At 45.2% G+C, this 12,258-nt stretch overlaps 1 protein-coding gene across 1 annotated transcript in view; it reads left to right on the top strand.

Annotated features, from left to right (window-relative positions):
* The first annotated feature begins 1,705 nt into the window (after positions 1 to 1,705).
* The window catches only part of COL26A1 (collagen, type XXVI, alpha 1), a 122,336-nt gene continuing 111,783 nt past the window's right edge, over positions 1,706 to 12,258 (top strand). The window contains exon 1 of the mRNA XM_009694630.1: positions 1,706 to 1,829. The gene's annotated coding sequence lies outside the window, so the exon portion shown is untranslated. The remainder of the gene's footprint in view (positions 1,830 to 12,258) is intronic.

Here is a 12,258-nt window from a genome sequence, read left to right as displayed (position 1 = left end):
ATTCTGTGATTCATTAATCTTATCTTTCCCCCCTGTTTTGCCCTTTGGTTCTATGATGTAGATGTTAGTAGAGACAGCTGGGTACTAGGGTGCCTGATCCCTATATATACACACCACAGATTCTCAATAAATCTGAGAGAAGTGGTTCTCTAAGACCTCCCTGCCAGCCTGGGGTCACCTGAGATGTGACTATAGTCCATGCTTCCTGATGAGGAATTGCAAGTGGGTTTACAGTGAGCAGGAGCAGTGTCTGCAGGGAAAGCTGCATGGCTCTGCCTCGATGCTGCTGATGGGCTCGATGGCACTGGGTAGAAAGCCACCCTCTCTCTGGGTGCCCCAGCTCACCTGTCTGGCTGTAGCTGAAGGTTTCGGGGAGCAGCCGGCTGGCCCCAGCTTGCCCATTGTGTTCTGCAGCACTCAACTCAGCTGCTGGCATGTGTACCTCCTATTCATGGAAATGAGAGTTATCCAGAGAGCAGGGAGCCTCCTGCAGAGATAGGAGGGGAATCCAAAAAGGAAACAAAATGCAACAAATGCTGTAAATGGCAAATACTGGAAAAATTAAACTGCCATGGGAAAAGTGGGTTAAGGCAGGAGGGAGAGGATGTACAGGTGCCTGTTTCTACTGTGCAAGCAGTTTGATTTTTGGTACGCAAGGTTAGGGAACCACTGTGATACTTGGAGAAGAAGGGATCAACTGTAGTGGGGTCTCTTGCTTTAAGATGGATGAGAAGCCAGGACTCTTGTGCATGTGCCGGGAATGCTTACCCAAGCACTTTGTGTGTTTTGGAGCACAAGCTGCTGTCTCCCCTTTGCATCAGTGACCCCAGTTCTGATCCCCAGTCAGTAGGAAAGTGGCTCTCAAACCTGTTCACTACGCTGAAGTCCAAAAGTAAAAATGTGAACCAATATTGGCAAATATGGATGATGCTTACCAGGGGAAAATGGAAGTATCCTTTTTTCCCCCCCTCAAGTGTGACACTGGAACCTAAAAATATATTTTTCGGAGAGGTAGAAAGAGGTCTCTGGCTCCTGATTCCCAGGGCTGACACTGCAGTTCCTGCCTCCCCATACACCTTATGGTGAGGAGGTCTCTCACTCTTGTTTTCTTATGAGACAGCATAAGACACTTAGTCCCTGCCTCCCCTGCATTTTCTCTTGCACATTTTGAGACTGTAACCTCACTAGGAGAGAAATATGACTTGTTCAGCACCCACCTTGTTCGAACTGTTCTGACAATGAGCTCCACCACATGAAAAAGCAGAATTTTCCAACACAGCTGTTGTTCAGAATGGTAGGAGGCTGGGGAATGATACCATAATGAGCAGGATGAAATTAAGACCAGTACAATAGGAACTGGCTATCAGGAGATTTGAACACTTTTTTTTTTTTTTTTTTCCCCCCTGAAGTCCTATTGTTTATGATAACTAACAGAACTAAATTATGTACTATAAAACTGTGGCCTCTGAGGACCAAGCAACAGGCGTTACTGGATCTCTTGTGGTTCAGGATGGCAGAAGCAGGGGATCTTTCTGCAGCCATTGGGAGGAGGGGGTGGGGTGAGAAATGAAGACTGCAAGGCTAGCTATGGCTGGCAGAAGAAACAACCGCTCGCCCAGATACTTGGTCTGTTTTTACTGCAGTCTGGTGTATGTTGGTTCAGCTTGTTGTCTTACTGGGACTAACAGTGTCCTTTCTCTCTGCAGGCATTGGTGTCACTATACGGTTACACGGACAGTTTCCTGCCAAGTGCAGAATGGGTCAGAAACGGTTATCCAGCGAGTTTATCAGAGCTGCCGGTGGCCAGGACCTTGTGCCAACTTAGTGAGGTAAAAATCTTCATGTCTCATCTTGCCTAAATTTTCCTGCACTTCTCATTAAATTGGTTAGCTTCTCAGTACTGCGTAGAAGGTTGAGATCAATGGGTCAGGTGGGATATCCTGCTTCATGGTGGTGCGACTAAAGAATGCCACTGGTGTTGGCTGCAGAGTAACTACACATGAAGGTAAGCATACTATTAGGGACAAGCTATGTGAAACAGTTTAGCTTAGGTTCTAATGCCAGTTTGTATTTCTCCATGCAGGAGGCTGCTGCTAGTCAGGCATGAACCTAAATAAGCATAAAGTCCAAGAGAGTGTGGTGTGACTGAACAGGGTTAGCAGGGATGCAGGACCAATGGCACTATGTGGCTTCTTGGCATGGAGTCCTCATACTCGGAGCTTTAAGGGCAATATTGATCACATATACTGGAAAGCTTTGATCAAATTTCTTGCAGCTGGTGATAGACAAAGGTAATGTGGCCTTTACCTTTCAGAGTGGAATTTCCTTATAGCACTTCTTACTCCTTCATCTCAAAATCCTTTAGAGACATGCATGAAAGCACAATGTCCCCTCTCCCCAGATGAGAAACAAAGTTTAGAGAGAGTGACTTGTCAAAAATTTTCCCTGAGCCTACTTTGCCTTTCAATCATTTACAGTCTTGGGACCCACCTACATTTAAGAAAAAAAGAAAAAAGTGTGAAATAGCTGTCCCCACCTACCACCTTTCAGTACGCAAAGTGTCTTTGTATTGTTGAGCTTTGCCTTCTCTGAAAGACATTCTCAGAGCAGAATAGTGTTACCCACCCATCTGGGAATTGGTGCAAAAGAGCCATTGTGGTCTAAATTTACACCTAGCTTCTATAACAATTTCCCATGTAAACAAGCCCATAATTCAGCTCACAAGGCTTAGTCATCTTATCGTTATTGTTACCAATTCACCCACAGGGCGCTCATTGAGGTCCTCTTGCAGTTGATAACCTAGCCAGAATGTGGTTGAACTACCCACTTAAATACCCAGAGATCCACCTTCCCAATCTGTTCTTGCAACTCCTCATCTGGAAATCACATTTTCCATGCGGCAGTTACCACCGTTGGTTCTCTAGTTTCTACTTGGCCAGTGGTCAGTCTAAGTTTTTTCACTTGTAATATATCTGCTTTGGTGTCTCTTTGGTCTTGTTTTATGCAAGGCTGTGGTTGAAACACTTAATATTTTACACTGTCATGACCAAACCTCTGTTGAAGCTTTTTAATTTCCCAGACTTTTTACGCACATAATTGTCATTAGAAACTTGTGAGCTTTCACCTTGTCTCCTAAACTTGCCAAAAATCTTGCTTATTTTTCCTTGTTAACATAACTGTACTTTCATAAGTACCAAACAATTGATCATGTTACTAGTAAAAATCCTTTTTGTGGGCTCCTGCAGTTACTTATATACATCGACTCTTACATTGTTAACCCAGAGACTTTAGGAGTAGCGTGTGCTGTTGTGACATTGTTATTCATGGAACGTGTTCAATTTCAAATGTAGTTTAGTTCATTTGCCTGACGAGTCCAATTGTTTGGAGACAATGCAGAATGGCAGCAGACTTCTCAATTTTTCTTTGTATGTGAAAATATTATGGAAAGAAGCTGGAGTTATCGATATTTAAGATCTCAGCTGGTGAAAGCTCAGCTGACAGGAGCTGTGTTTCTGGAAGACAGTCACCATGAAGAAACCTACCAGAAGAGATGGGAGGACACTAATGCTCTGTTCCCTTTGCAAATGGGAGGAAATGCAAGTGAAGCAAATGGCACACTTCCAAGGAAAAGACTGTACTGTCTTTCCTCTAATCATGCATTGTATGACATTCTTGCACGAAGTGAAGAAAGACCCTGGACCTCTCTTTCCCAAGGACCTCCAGAAAACTGCTGACAAATGCTGGAGCCCACCGAGTTAGCAACAAATGTAAAACAGGAGCAGCATGTCCTGGTTCCTGATAATTTCCTGTACTGCCACTGTTCAAAAGGGACAGCCCCAAGAACAAGTAGCAATGAAGTTGAAGCCATCTACGTCCTGAGAGTTGAGTGGGTTGTTGGATAAGTTCACCCCATCCCAGACATCATTTATAAGTGGTTGCTTTTTTTCGGCAGTGCATCTGACTTCTGATTAACAGAATGAAAAACAGCCACTGAAAGTGATAGTTCTTGTGACATGTCGCTACTATGGGCAACATCTGGTAACCATGAGTCATGCTGTATGGTTGAGGTCTTATTTCCTGGGCCTATGTGGCAGCCTATCAATGTTATGTTGCCAGCACCTAGGGATGTGTGAGTAACTGGCTTTCTGTTGTCAAACTGAGTTTTAAATTTTTTTTTAACAAAGTTTTTCCCACACTTTCACCAAAATGAATATTGTGTCTTTAGGAAACTCAGTCCCTCTCCTAATTCAGGTGAATCCCATCTCTTGTTTTCAGATGAAAACTCCCAAGGTTAGCAATGAGAAAGACAGTCACCAAAGTCACAGGTCAATTGAGTCCCTCGTCTATTCGGCACCTCACTTGCTAGTGCAGTTCCTTGCAAGTTGTACTTGTTTTCCTTATTTTTCTGCTAAGAAATTGGCTTTGAAGGGGCTTGTAAGCTTACACCAGCCACCATACTGCACAACTTCCTTCTTCAGGTCTTTGAAAATTCCTACAGAAGATGAACAGAGCAGAAAACTCAAGTGCCCTACTTCTTTTATCCTTCTCCCCTCCCCGCCCCCCTTCCCCTAACTCAAGGTGTCACAGTGTTTTGTTTTGAAAAACTAGATACAGGATCAAAAAAAAAAACAAACCCTGAAAGCTACCTTAGCCTGTCTGAAAGCTTTGGGTGACACTGCTGTTTGCCTAGGAGCTGTCCTGGTTTTCTCAGGAATGTGTTTGTTCCTGTGATGAGGACACGGTCTGTGGTACCTGGTGAAGACAACAGCTCTGTAGTCAGGGTAAATGTTACCTCTTGTGTTTCAAACTAACTTCTCCCAAAAAGAGAATGATGGATGTGGCATGGCAGAACTTGAGCCCATGGGATTGCTACTTTGCCACCATGGCTCTCACTAACAGCAAAGGACACCTCTACTGCATGCCCTGATACCTTGCAAGGTCAAGGGATTCATCTCTCAGGAGGACATCCTAAGTAAGGATACCTTCAGTAGATACCTTCAACAGTGAAAAGTAGGGTGACTAGTATCGAATCTGATGGTGTCCCGTCCCAACATGTCACAAAACACAGGAGAGGGCTTATGCTAGCTTCATGGTAGAGGAAGCAAAGAGTCTTTTGTGTCATGTCTTCTCTAGGTCACCAGTCCTTAGGCGTGTTCCTGTAATGTGAAGGAGCTTCTCTATTTTGTCTGTGTTCCTTAATCATTGCTGACTTGACTGTATCTGCTCTACATGACAGGTCCAGCAAGAATGCTTCATAGGGCCAATGCTTCATTCCCATCAAACAATGTTTCTGTTTCATCCTTACCTTCTCTGTACCAGCACCTCTGTCTTTTCAGGTTTTCTGGAAGTCTAGCTTCTGGCAATGTCAGGCTTATTCCAGGTCTGGTAGTGGCTAGAAATGTTCATACACTCTATATCCCTGTGGTTGCTCAGGTTATATAAATATATCTGCTTTGCTTTTGCCAAGAAGACAAACTTAAAGATCATCTGGCCTTCTCCTAGTCTTTTTCTAGTGAGATTTCTGGTGCCTGAGCTTGAAGGGGGCACACAGCCAGATTCATACGGTGTTACACTTGAGTGCAAGCAATGCAAGATGTCAGTAAGCTATTGGCATTATTTTGGCTTTATAGTATTTCTCCCAGCTGTGTCTTGAAACAAACTATTTTCATCTCCTTGTTTACAGGGAGTCAGCCATATCTGGGAGAGCTTTCATTCTGCCAGCACCCGTTATCGGGCTGCTCGCTAGCAAAAGGGACGCCAGCCAAAAAAAAAGGCATCTCTCAACCTTATGGTGACAGCTGAGAAGGGCTCTCTGTTTGGGAGACTGCTTACAAGCAGACATCAGTGTGGCCAGACAAGGATTTAATCCATTTCCTGTCTCTCATTCATTCATGTTATGTTTCTTTCCCTTATTGCACAAACTGCAGCTCAGGGTCAAGCCTTTGACAGAGGAGTATCTGTGAGATCCCCAGCCTAGCAGCTTCGGTTGTGTGATGTCCTTGCTGTCTGTTCACTTGCTCTTGGGAAGCTGGCGGCTGTACTTCTTTTGCAGGAGTGTCGTCATCTTGGCTGGGATGGGATGAGCTGCTCTGTTCCTGCCCTCCACCTCAGACTCTTTATTTAGCTTGGGTACTGAGTTGCTTGGGAGCAGTCTTGGCTGGAGACTTTCCCTCAGCAGATCTATTCTTGAACTCTCTCCATTTGTGTAGTGAAGGCTTCAGCTTCTGTGCGCCATAGGATATGCCTTTGCTTTGTCACGCTACGAAGTGAATGGGCAACTTTCCAGCAGTCTGGCTGAAGCTCCTAGTGTACTTATAAAAATTGAATGCCATTTATCTGTCTGAAGGAAGGGATAGAGCTTGGTGTTTCAATGACAACCTAATCTCTGGGTCTCTGCTGCCTGGATGGTTGCACCCAGTTCCCAGTAAACCCAGGCATCTGAATTGTAAGCCTTCTCCTGAGCAATCATTTTGTTGCAGCAGCTGCAGGCTAATGCACAATCCTACCATGCTTAGGACACTGCACTCCTTGAGGCTCACAGAGAAGGGTGGTCTCATAGGCCAGGCAAGGATTTGAAACCTGCATTCAGTTGCTGGAGCTTTCGTGAGTTCCTGTGCCCTTGGTCAAGCGATGTCACCTCACCTATGAGACAGTACTACTTTTGTCTCGCTGTATTTTATGACTTTGAGAATAGGAAAGCTTCTTGCTATACCCTAATTGGCCAAAATCAGACTAATTTTGATTAGAGTATTTGTATATGACTGTTGTGGTCAGTAAAACAGTATCTCAGGAGATAAATGAACATGATGAACAGCCTGGCAGATCATGTACTGTTACAGCTTTCAGAAGAGAAACGTTTTCTGCTTCAATCTGTTGTTGCTGTGAAAATTCCTATCTCATCTCTGGAAGCATGCTTCTTTAGATTGTGACAGGATATTCTGACTTCTGTCCTACTTGTTTCATCCTAGAAAAATGAATGTTCCCAACAAGGCTGTATGAGGTTTTTATCATGCTATTTTTTGCTGTATTCAGTTGTCCCATAGCTGTTTCATTCTAGCCTTTGAGCATCCTGTCTCTGCAGCGCTTTCTGGCTTCAGAGAATCTGCAGATTCCCCTGGAAACCTATAGCTGGCTTGTACAGGGATGGGCGTACCTGCTCTCCATACTTTAGCCAGAGCCATTGAAACCCCAAACATGAAGTTACTCATGTGTCAGCTTCAAACATCACTCAAAGGCGGGAGAGATGGAAAGGGAGAGCGTTCTTTCAACACAGCAAATCTGGGCTGTAATGCCCTTTCCAACTGCCAGTCATTACATGTTTGTTTTCATTTCAGTGTTCTAGCTGGTTTGGCTTATCACAGATGCTATGCATTTTTGATGACATTTTCATGTAAGTAGGCTACACATCTTGCATGGATCATTCTTGCTGTCTGGTGTTTTCAAATGTTGGATTTTCTTTTTTGTTGTTTTAATTTAAACTGAACACATTTATGCTTCCAGAGGGATTTTACAAGCTGGTTTGCAGAATAACAAAGAAGGAATTCTGCAAGCTCATTCATTTTGGCCTTCCCTGTTTTTGAAGACTCATTGCTACAGGGTCAGACGGAGAAGTTGGGGATCTGTCACCCACGAGATTGGCCTATAGCTGATGTTTCTCCTCAGTTTCAGAAGTAGTAACGCCACAGGGAAATCCTTTTCTCTTGCTTTCCAGTCAATTGAATAATAAATCCCAGAGCTTATTCCAGTGCATTAGGATTGCTATTTGAGGTCGTTACACACGAACTCTTTCATAAGTTTAATTCCCTTATTTCTCTCCAAGATGTAGTGTCATATGCTTGGAAAAACGTGCCTGCTCTCCCATGCATACAAAGGATATAAATGTAGGATGAACAGTTCTCCTGTGAACAGGATAGACAGAGGCTCTGGGTGTGTAGCACAAAGGCATGTTCTCAGGTTTGGGAACAGTGTGGATGGCTGTGTGCTGCTGGCTGGGCACAGATGGAGGGCCATCTGCTTTGTAGATTGTGCACAGGCACAGGTGTCCTCAGGCTGCTAACTGAAGGCCTTTTGATCTTGTCCAGACATGCTGTCTGGGAAGCCTTCCTCCTTGCTGGTAGGGAAGTGCAGTGCTGCTCTGCAATAGCACTGAGATCTATTTGTTAATAAAGGCAGGAGCTGGTGATTACTCTGGTGGCATAGAAACATCTGTCTCTGTGTCCTTTGTCTTTTTTCTTGGGACTGAGAGAATGCAAAATACTGCTCTGTACAACTTGGGATGGGAGGCGTGTAAGTTTCTGTTTTCTGGGTTTTAGACTCCTGATAAATTGCGCAAACCAGATGCGCTCAGAGTTAGAGAGTCCTCTTCCTCCCCTTTGGCAAAGACAGGAGACATGTACAATGGCCTCAACACTCCTGCAGCTGCAGGTTTTGTTTTTTGTCCAGTGTCTGCAGAAGTGTATTTGAAACTCCTGGTTATGTTTTTCCCCGAGGAACTACTGCCTTTGTGCTAGGGAAGCTGGAAGAGATGGGGCTGCAGGAAAAAGAGCACAGGTCTGATTTGGAGGGATGGTCTCTGCCATGCTTGTGATGGCAAAGGTACTCCTTGTCCCTGTGTCAGCGGTGGCACTGGTTTGAGGTGTAGTTATCTCATCTGTATATAGAGAAGCCACTCGGTGCAATCAGTGTCTGGTAGGCTTTGAGAGGATAGTTACAGTGGTCTCTCTGGAGTGGGGATGGTGGTTTTGGGAACCAAACTGTTTTTGATGGCTTCTCTGAGAAACAGACTCTCTGAGTACACCCATAGGATATTCTTTTCTATGTTAATACTTTCAGCTCTTTCCAATCTTCTTTCTTTCCAAGGCAGCCAAGTACTTCAAGATTAGGTTACTTAATCTGACATATTTGAAATCTGATTTCAGAACACTCTCATTTTCTATGGGGAATTCTAGATCTTTGGCATGTCTGTAAATCAGGCTATGGGTCCCAAAAATGACAGGAACTATCACAAGCTTTGTTCTGATCTTCTTTTAATGCAGAAATAGCACTTGTTATAATGAAGATGGATTGTCCTTGTTTGAAAGACAATATGCCAGTTATAGGTACAGGGTTGGACCTACTTGGTTGATATGTGACTTCATTGCCATGAGAGTAGCAGGTAAAAGAAAGCTTGGATTCCTTGGTTTCCAGAATATCTGCCAGTCAAAAACGCAAGTTCATTCCTCTTGTTATTCTGAAATCCACCAGTAAGTGAAGTTGAAATTTTCAACCTGGAACTTGAACTAAAACGAACAGAAGCCTCTGAAGGTCACTGAGGTCTCCTCTGGCACAAACTGCAATGGCTGAATGAATCACACTAACAAAACCATCTCTTGTGATGTGGAAACGAGTTTCACGCCTTCCCTTTCACATGATCTTCGTGTACAAACAGCTTTGTTTGCAAGTGTCAAAGGGCAGGGGAAATCCATAAAGGAGGAAGGTATTTCCTGTGTGTGACGGGCTGTCCTGCTTGGGTCATGGCAGAGATCACGCCTTTCTTGTTGACCTGATTTTTTGAGGCTCTGATCCAAGAATGTGCCACTCTTTCTCTTTTCTGTGTCATGTCTGGCTGTTGTGTTCAGTGACACTTCCTTGACAGCAAGTGGAGCATATCCGTGTGTGCTGAGGCGTGAGACTTGTTGGCTGGTGTCCCTCAATGTGTTCTGACTTCTCCAGTACTTCTAGCTTCATACCCCCAAATCAGTTAATCAGTCATCTTGTGCTCCCTCCCCAAATTACCACTTCCTGGGCAGTCACTTAGAGAGACACAAGCAAGAGAGACTCTGTTTCCCAAATGATGATTGCATGTGGATAAGCTCCTGTAGCTTGTCTGACACTGATCGGGCAGTCTCCAAGCACAGCCAGGTGTTTGATCTGATCTAGTAACAGCAGTGGCTGCTAGTGAAGTTTTCTGGGTTCTTCCCTCAGTGCTGCCCCACTCCCTGGGACCTTGCTGTGAGCCTCAGCAAACATGTTGGTAAATGATGCCTGTCTCTTGCAGTAGAGTGGCAGGTCCTGGGAGCTGGCTTCTCTGTGAAGTGCTTGGAAGCTTTCTGCTGAAGGGGACTGTGTATGCTGAGCACGTCCTTTGGCTGGCTGGGAAGCAAAGAGGTGCAGGTTGTGGCTCATCCTAACTTCTCTCACTGTGGTTTTGCAGATTTCTATGCCAGTATTTGTGGCTTGGGTGACATCCAAAAGAAAGGCTTCCTTATTCTACTACCAATCCCTTTTTCTGTCTGTTGTGTTATCCACATATTTTCATTCTGAGGCTTCTGATCTTTAACAGCTATCTTTTTTCCTCTCCTTTTTCCACGGGGTTTTCCTCTCCTTCAACTGCAACATTTCAGGTATCAGACAGTGGTGATGCTTTGCTAAAGGAGTTTTCTTTGTTACCCTCCTGGAACAGCAGTCAGAAACCTGCATGATGTGATGATACGTGTAACAACAGACCTTGGTGCCATGTTACATGATTGAGGAAAAATGATGCTATGAAGAACACAGCAGCTTTAGAGCGAGTTGGAGCTAGCAAGCTGGGACCACTTCGCATGCCTGACTGCATGATGCTGAACAGAACTGCAAATGTCAGGGCTCTTCCAGGAAATTCAGGGTGGGTGGTAGACTGTGACAGCTGAGTCCACGTTTGTCATGCCCTGAGAAGTCCTCACTTGTTTGAGGATTAAACTATAGCTACTTCCCCGACACAGAACTGCTGCCAAGATTCCAGTCTGGCTCAAGCCACTCTCCACACTTCATAATGAAGTTTGAGAGAGCTTTAACATCTTGGTGTTGGCAGAAACATGGTTTTAAAATCACGGTGTGGTTGGAGACTAGCTGGCTCCGGACACTGGTAACAGGGCTGGAGACTTTCATCTCGAGGTCAAATCCAGCTGGTGTTAGTGACAAAGTCATGAACTTCTGACTGATGGTTCGGGGCTTACGTGTGGAAAGATGTCTCAAGTCCAACGCCAGGACTAGGAGTCAGGAGACTTGGGTTCAGTTCCTGAATGTTGCCAGAGCTGCTCTGAGAGACCCTCAGCAAGACACTTAAAGTCTTCGTGCCTTAGGTCTCTCTGAAAAAGCACTGAGGGTCTACCTACATCAATGTGGTGCCAAGCCTTCAAACTCATGACTGCAAACTCCTGAATACCATTGGATGCAGAAGTGCAAAGAACTAGGTGGGACAAGCTGGCTCTGCCCAGCCCATGTTAGACAAGTACCTGGATCACAGTTGTCGGTATTAGCAATAACTGCCCTGCTTTTTGGCAACTCAGAGGGTGAGGACGTAATGTTCTTGGGAGATAGGGTTGCTCTTCTGTTGCTGGGTGGTGCCGTTCCAAGTGCAGGCAGCCCTGTGTTCAGGAGGAAGCTTGTGCAGGCCTCCTCTCCGGTGGCTATAGAAGTTGGCTTCTGTGTTTGACAGCTGGCATAAATAATCAGCAACAGCTTACTGAGAAATTAATTTCCCAAAGACTGTGGAAACCACGACTGAGCTGCTGCCTTCTTTCCAAGACATACGTGGGCAGCCTCTCCTGGCAAGCCTTTGTTACTGCTCTTCAGAGTAACTGTACCAATGTCACTGCAGTGTTCTCCTGGATGTACACCTGTGCCTGCTACCCCTTGGAGGGGTTTTGGATGATATTCCTGTAATTTCTAGCTCTATTTTGGTCTTGTGGCAGGGCAGTGCTGCAGGTGGAGCAGTCTTCTGGTGGCTCTCGGCACTGCCGGAGGAGGCTCTTCCCCTGAGGACACTCGGGTGCTCGGGGCTTGTGTCTGCCTGGCCTTCCGAGAGAAGCATGAAGCTGCAGCCTGCAACACTGTAATCCCAAAGCTTCAGCCTTTCGTCATGTGTGCCAAATTCCTTTGGCTGTTAAATACGGGTAGGAATTTTGAGGGGAGCTTGTAGAGTAAGACTTCTGTGTTTGCTTTTAGCTTCATGAATAGCAGCAGTGACTTGTCTGGCTGTATACTGGGAAAACTCTGACTTGCCAGCTTTGAAGGGCTGCTGTTTTAAAAGAAAAGCTGGCATTTATGCAACTGTCCATTGTGCATTGACTTCAGAATCACTGGTGCCTTGCACAAGTCTGCTTGTGCCTGCAGGTAGCCCTCTAGTTCCCAGGGGGACGTGGCAGTACTTGTGTTTTAATTGGGACCCTGGGGGTGCTGTGTGCAGTACGCAGAGCTAACAGATGTGTCCTGCAGAGCCTCGACTGTGGTGAGGAAGAG

The sequence above is a fragment of the Cariama cristata genome, unplaced genomic scaffold (assembly GCF_000690535.1).
Source record: "Cariama cristata isolate BGI_N322 unplaced genomic scaffold, ASM69053v1 scaffold11342, whole genome shotgun sequence".
In the NCBI taxonomy this organism is placed as follows: Eukaryota; Metazoa; Chordata; class Aves; order Cariamiformes; family Cariamidae; genus Cariama; species Cariama cristata.
The sequence above is the reverse complement of the archived record's forward strand: the minus strand, read 5'-3'. Positions and strand labels throughout refer to the sequence as shown.